This window comes from Oncorhynchus clarkii, chromosome 7 (genome assembly GCF_045791955.1).
Source record: "Oncorhynchus clarkii lewisi isolate Uvic-CL-2024 chromosome 7, UVic_Ocla_1.0, whole genome shotgun sequence".
Taxonomy (NCBI): domain Eukaryota; kingdom Metazoa; phylum Chordata; class Actinopteri; order Salmoniformes; family Salmonidae; genus Oncorhynchus; species Oncorhynchus clarkii.
The window spans coordinates 15190293-15197621 of record NC_092153.1 but is presented as its reverse complement, the minus strand read 5'-3'; the positions used below and the strand labels follow the sequence as shown (position 1 = coordinate 15197621).

General features: G+C 44.2%; 6 non-coding genes across 6 annotated transcripts; all 6 read right to left on the bottom strand.

Annotated features, from left to right (window-relative positions):
• Positions 1–224: 224 nt before the first annotated feature.
• On the bottom strand, positions 225–296 carry trnam-cau (transfer RNA methionine (anticodon CAU)). Its single transcript has one exon. It is a non-coding gene; the product is annotated as a tRNA-Met (tRNA).
• Positions 297–2678: 2382 nt separating this feature from the next.
• trnam-cau (transfer RNA methionine (anticodon CAU)) lies at positions 2679–2750 on the bottom strand. Its single transcript has one exon. It is a non-coding gene; the product is annotated as a tRNA-Met (tRNA).
• A 1011-nt stretch (positions 2751–3761) lies between these two features.
• On the bottom strand, positions 3762–3833 carry trnam-cau (transfer RNA methionine (anticodon CAU)). The gene has a single exon. It is a non-coding gene; the product is annotated as a tRNA-Met (tRNA).
• Positions 3834–5066: 1233 nt separating this feature from the next.
• trnam-cau (transfer RNA methionine (anticodon CAU)) lies at positions 5067–5138 on the bottom strand. Its single transcript has one exon. It is a non-coding gene; the product is annotated as a tRNA-Met (tRNA).
• A 1011-nt stretch (positions 5139–6149) lies between these two features.
• On the bottom strand, positions 6150–6221 carry trnam-cau (transfer RNA methionine (anticodon CAU)). The gene has a single exon. It is a non-coding gene; the product is annotated as a tRNA-Met (tRNA).
• Positions 6222–6961: 740 nt separating this feature from the next.
• On the bottom strand, positions 6962–7033 carry trnam-cau (transfer RNA methionine (anticodon CAU)). The gene has a single exon. It is a non-coding gene; the product is annotated as a tRNA-Met (tRNA).
• Between the last annotated feature and the right edge of the window lie 296 nt (positions 7034–7329).

Genomic DNA, 7329 nt, shown 5'->3' with positions numbered 1-7329 from the left:
CACGCTTCCGCTGCTCCACTCTGCTCTAAGACACTTCAGAAAATACTAGAACTAACAATCCATGGCTTAGGAGTCCAGTGTCTTAGGCCACTGGGATACTGTGTAAACAGTATGACCTATACGAACTGTTGGAAGAGGTAAACAAAAAAGTATAATGGCACTGAGACATGCCAATGAAACGACAAATTTAAAAAAAATGTTGTTCGCACTTAAAATAAGCTGTTTAGCAGAGGATGGTTTCGATCCATCGACCTCTGGGTTATGGGCCCAGCACGCTTCCGCTGCGCCACTCTGCTCTAAGACACTTCAGTAAAGACTAGAACTCACAATCCATGGCTTAGGAGTCCAGTGTCTTAGGCCACTGGGATACTGTGTAAACAGTATGACCTATACGAACTGTTGGAAGAGGTAAAAAAATATATATAATGGCACTGAGACATGCCCATGAAACGACACATTTTTTTAAAATGTTTGCACTTAAAACAAACTGTTTAGCAGAGGATGGTTTCGATCCATCGATCGACCTATGGGTTATGGGCACAGCACGCTTCCGCTGCGCCACTCTGCTCTCAGCCACTTCAGAAAAGACTAGAACTCACAATCCATGGCTTGGGAGTCCAGTGTCTTAGGCCACTGGGATACTGTGTAAACAGTATGACCTATACGAACTGTTGGAAGAGGTAAAAAAATATATATAATGGCACTGAGACATGCCCATGAAACGACACATTTAAGTAAAATGTTGTTCGCACTTAAAATAAACTGTTTAGCAGAGGATGGTTTCGATCCATCGACCTCTGGGTTATGGGCCCAGCACCCTCCCGCTGCGCCACTCTGCTTCCATCCACCCCAGATGGGACTTGAACCCCCAATCTCTGGCTTAGGAGTCCAGTGTCTTAGGCCACTGGGATACTGTGTAAACAGTATGACCTATACGAACTGTTGGAAGAGGTAAAAAAATATATATAATGGCACTGAGACATGCCCATGAAACGACACATTTAAAAAAAATGTTGTTCGTACTTAAAATAAACTGTTTAGCAGAGGATGGTTTCGACCCATCAACCTCTGGGTTATGGGCCCAGCACACTTCCACTGCGCCACTCTGCTCTCAGCCAATTCAGAAAAGACTAGAACTCACAATCCGTGGCTTAGGAGTCCAGTGTCTTAGGCCACTGGGATACTGTGTAAACAGTATGACCTATACGAACTGTTGGAAGAGGTAAACAAAAAATTATAATGGCACTGAGACATGCCCATGAAACGACACATTTAAAAAAATGTTGTTTGCACTTAAAATAAACTGTTTAGCAGATGATGGTTTTGATCCATCGACCTCTGGGTTATGGGCCCAGGACGCTTCCGCTGCGCCACTAAGCTCTCAGACACTTCAGAAAAGACTAGAACTCACAATCCATGGCTTAGGAGTCCAGTGTCTTAGGCCACTGGGATACTGTGTAAACAGTATGACCTATACGAACTGTTGGAAGAGGTAAAAAATATATATATAATGGCACTGAGACATGCCCATGAAACAACACATTTTTTAAAAATGTTGTTCGCACTTAAAATAAACTGTTTAGCAGAGGATGGTTTCGATCCATCGACCTCTGGGTTATGGGCCCAGCACGCTCCCGCTGCGCCACTCTGCTTCCATCCACCCCAGATGGGACTTGAACCCACAATCCGTGGCTTAGGAGTCCAGTGTCTTAGGCCACTGGGATACTGTGTAAACAATATGACCTATACGAACTGTTGGAAGATGTAAAAAAATATATATAATGGCACTGAGACATGCCCATGAAACGACACATTTAAAAAAAATGTTGTTCGCACTTAAAATAAGCTGTTTAGCAGAGGATGGTTTCGATCCATCGACCTCTGGGTTATGGGCCCAGCACACTTCCGCTGCGCCACTCTGCTCTCAGCCAATTCAGAAAAGACTAGAACTCACAATCCATGGCTTAGGAGTCCAGTGTCTTAGGCCACTGGGATACTGTGTAAACAGTATGACCTATACGAACTGTTGGAAGAGGTAAAAAAATATATATAATGGCACTGAGACATGCCCATGAAACGACACGTTTTTTAAAAATGTTGTTCGCACTTAAAATACACTGTTTAGCAGAGGATGGTTTCGATCCATCGACCTCTGGGTAATGGGCCCAGCACAATCCCACTGCGCCACTCTGCTTCCATCCACCCCAGATGGGACTTGAACCCACAATCCCTGGCTTAGGAGGCCAGTGCCTTATCCTTTAGGTCACTGGGGCACTGTCTATCTCTTGCAAATAGTATGAACTGATAGAAGCAGTAAAAACAATGTGTACTGGATAGCACTGAGACACGCAAATTAATTGTAGCTTTCTAATTTCTGTTTGCGTTTCATTTTTGAAAAGAATCTGTTTAGCAGAGGATGGTTTCGATAGATCAACCTCTGGGTTAGGGACCCAGCACGCTTCCGCTGCTCCACTCTGCTCTAAGACACTTCAGAAAATACTAGAACTAACAATCCATGGCTTAGGAGTCCAGTGTCTTAGGCCACTGGGATACTGTGTAAACAGTATGACCTATACGAACTGTTGGAAGAGGTAAACAAAAAAGTATAATGGCACTGAGACATGCCAATGAAACGACAAATTTTTAAAAAATTTTGTTCGCACTTAAATTAAGCTGTTTAGCAGAGGATGGTTTCGATCCATCGACCTCTGGGTTATGGGCCCAGCACGCTTCCGCTGCGCCACTCTGCTCTAAGACACTTCAGTAAAGACTAGAACTCACAATCCATGGCTTAGGAGTCCAGTGTCTTAGGCCACTGGGATACTGTGTAAACAGTATGACCTATACGAACTGTTGGAAGAGGTAAAAAAATATATATAATGGCACTGAGACATGCCCATGAAACGACACGTATTTTTTAAAATGTTTGCACTTAAAACAAACTGTTTAGCAGAGGACGGTTTCGATCCATCGACCTATGGGTTATGGGCACAGCACGCTTCCGCTGCGCCACTCTGCTCTCAGCCACTTCAGAAAAGACTAGAACTCACAATCCATGGCTTGGGAGTCCAGTGTCTTAGGCCACTGGGATACTGTGTAAACAGTATGACCTATACGAACTGTTGGAAGAGGTAAAAAAATATATATAATGGCACTGAGACATGCCCATGAAACGACACATTTAAGTAAAATGTTGTTCGCACTTAAAATAAACTGTTTAGCAGAGGATGGTTTCGATCCATCGACCTCTGGGTTATTGGCCCAGCAGCTCCCGCTGCGCCACTCTGCTTCCATCCACCACAGATGGGACTTGAACCCCCAATCTCTGGCTTAGGAGTCCAGTGTCTTAGGCCACTGGGATATTGTGTAAACAGTATGACCTATACGAACTGTTGGAAGAGGTAAAAAAATATATATAATGGCACTGAGACATGCCCATGAAACGACACATTTAAAAAAAATGTTGTTCGTACTTAAAATAAACTGTTTAGCAGAGGATGGTTTCGACCCATCAACCTCTGGGTTATGGGCCCAGCACACTTCCACTGCGCCACTCTGCTCTCAGCCAATTCAGAAAAGACTAGAACTCACAATCCGTGGCTTAGGAGTCCAGTGTCTTAGGCCACTGGGATACTGTGTAAACAGTATGACCTATACGAACTGTTGGAAGAGGTAAAAAAAAAATATATAATGGCACTGAGACATGCCCATGAAACGACACATTTAAAAAAAAATTTTGTTCGCACTTAAAATAAACTGTTTAGCAGAGGATGGTTTCGATCCATCGACCTCTGGGTTATGGGCCCAGCACGCTTCCGCTGCGCCACTCTGCTCTCAGCCACTTCAGAAAAGACTAGAACTCACAATCCATGGCTTAGGAGTCCAGTGTGTTAGGTCACTGGGATACTGTGTAAACAGTATGACCTATACGAACTGTTGGAAGAGGTAAAAAAAAAATATATAATGGAACTGAGACATGCCCATGAAACGACACATTTAAAAAAAATGTTGTTCGCACTTAAAATAAACAGTTCAGCAGAGGATGGTTTCGATCCATCGACCTCTGGGTTATGGGCCCAGCACGCTCCCGCTGCGCCACTCTGCTTCCATCCACCCCAGATGGGACTTGAACCCACAATCCCTGGCTTTGGAGTCCAGTGTCTTAGGCCACTGGGATACTGTGTAAACAATATGACCTATACGAACTGTTGGAAGAGGTAAACAAAAAATTATAATGGCACTGAGACATGCCATGAAACAACACATTTAAAAAAAATGTTGTTCGCACTTAAAATAAACTGTTCAGCAGAGGATGGTTTCGATCCATCGACCTCTGGGTTATGGGCCCAGCACGCTCCCGCTGCGCCACTCTGCTCTCAGCCACTTCAGAAAAGAATAGAACTCACAATCCATGGCTTAGGAGTCCAGTGTGTTAGGCCACTGGGATACTGTGTAAACAGTATGACCTATACGAACTGTTGGAAGAGGTAAAAAAATATATATAATGGCACTGAGACAAGCCCATGAAACGACACATTTTTTTAAAATGTTGTTCGCACTTAAAATAAACTGTTTAGCAGAGGATGGCTTCGATCCGTCGACCTCTGGGTTATTGGCCCAGCACGCTCCCGCTGCGCCACTCTGCTTACATCCACCCCAGATGGGACTTGAACCCACAATCCCTGGCTTAGGAGGCTGTTGGAAGAGGTAAAAAAAAAATGATAATGGCACTGAGACATGCCCATGAAACGACACATTTTTTAAAAATGTTGTTCGCACTTAAAATAAACTGTTTAGCAGAGGATGGTTTCGATCCATCGACCTCTGGGTTATGGGCCCAGCACGCTTCCGCTGCACCACTAAGCTCTCAGACTCTTCAGAAAAGACTAGAACTCACAATCCATGGCTTAGGAGTCCAGTGTCTTAGGCCACTGGGATACTGTGTAAACAGTATGACCTATACGAACTGTTGGAAGAGGTAAAAAAAATATATATAATGGCACTGAGACATGCCCATGAAATGACACATTTTTAAAAAATGTTGTTCGCACTTAAAATAAACTGTTTAGCAGAGGATGGTTTCGATCCATCGACCTCTGGGTTATGGGCCCAGCACGCTTCCGCTGCGCCACTCTGCTCTCAGCCACTTCAGAAAAGACTAGAACTCACAATCCATGGCTTAGGAGTCCAGTGTGTTAAGCCACTGGGATACTGTGTAAACAGTATGACCTATACGAACTGTTGGAAGAGGTAAAAAAAAAATATATAATGGCACTGAGACATGCCCATGAAACGACACATTTAAAAAAAAATTTGTTCGCACTTAAAATAAACTGTTTAGCAGAGGATGGTTTCGATCCATCGACCTCTGGATTATGGGCCCAGCACGCTCCCGCTGCGCCACTCTGCTTCCATCCACCTCGGATGGGACTTGAACCCACAATCCCTGGCTTAGGAGTCCAGTGTCTTAGGCCACTGGGATACTGTGTAAACAGTATGACCTATACGAACTGTTGGAAGAGGTAAACAAAAAATTATAATGGCACTGAGACATGCCATGAAACGACACATTTAAAAAAAATGTTGTTCGCACTTAAAATAAACTGTTTAGCAGAGTATGGTTTCGATCCATCGACCTCTGGGTTATGGGCCCAGCACGCTCCCGCTGCGCCACTCTGCTCTCAGCCACTTCAGAAAAGACTAGAACTCACAATCCATGGCTTAGGAGTCCAGTGTGTTAGGCCACTGGGATACTGTTTAAACAGTATGACCTATACGAACTGTTGGAAGAGGTAAAAAAATATATATAATGGCACTGAGACATGCCCATGAAACGACACATTTTTTTAAAATGTTGTTCGCACTTAAAATAAACTGTTTAGCAGAGGATGGTTTCGATCCATCGACCTCTGGGTTATGGGCCCAGCACGCTTCCGCTGTGCCACTCTGCTCTCAGCCACTTCAGAAAAGACTAGAACTCACATTCCATGGCTTAGGAGTCCAGTGTCTTAGGCCACTGGGATACTGTGTAAACAGTGTGACCTATACGAACTGTTGGAAGAGGTAAAAAATATATATAATGGCACTGAAACATGCCCATGAAACGACACATTTTTTAAAAATGTTGTTCACACTTAAAATAAACTGTTTAGCAGAGGATGGTTTCGATCCATCGACCTCTGGGTTATGGGCCCAGCACGCTTCCGCTGCGCCACTCTGCTTCCATCCACCTCGGATGGGACTTGAACCCACAATCCCTGGCTTAGGAGTCCAGTGTCTTAGGCCACTGGGATACTGTGTAAACAGTATGACCTATACGAACTGTTGGAAGAGGTAAACAAAAAATTATAATGGCACTGAGACATGCCCATGAAACGACACATTTTTTAAAAATGTTGTTCGCACTTAAAATAAACTGTTTAGCAGAGGATGGTTTCGATCCATCGACCTCTGGGTTATGGGCCCAGCACGCTTCCGCTGTGCCACTCTGCTCTCAGCCACTTCAGAAAAGACTAGAACTCACAATCCATGGCTTAGGAGTCCAGTGTCTTAGGCCACTGGGATACTGTGTAAACAGTATGACCTATACGAACTGTTGGAAGAGGTAAACAAAAAATTATAATGGCACTGAGACATGCCCATGAAACGACACATTTAAAAAAAATGTTGTTCGCACTTAAAATAAACTGTTTAGCAGAGGATGGTTTTGATCCATCGACCTCTGGGTTATGGGCCCAGCACGCTCCAGCTGAGCCACTCTGCTTCCATCCACCTCGGATGGGACTTGAACCCACAATCCCTGGCTTAGGAGTCCAGTGTCTTAGGCCACTGGGATACTGTGTAAACAGTATGACCTATACGAACTGTTGGAAGAGGTAAACAAAAAATTATAATGGCACTGAGACATGCCATGAAACGACACATTTAAAAAAAATGTTGTTCGCACTTAAAATAAACTGTTTAGCAGAGGATGGTTTCGATCCATCGACCTCTGGGTTATGGGCCCAGCACGCTTCCGCTGCGCCACTCTGCTCTCAGCCACTTCAGAAAAGACTAGAACTCACAATCCATGGCTTAGGAGTCCAGTGTGTTAGGCCACTGGGATACTGTGTAAACAGTATGACCTATACGAACTGTTGGAAAAGGTAAAAAAAAAATATATAATGGAACTGAGACATGCCCATGAAACGACACATTTAAAAAAAATGTTGTTCGCACTTAAAATAAACTGTTTAGAAGAGGATGGTTTCGATCCATCGACCTCTGGGTTCTGGGCCCAGCACGCTCCCGCTGCGCCACTCTGCTTCCATCCACGCCAGATGGGACTTG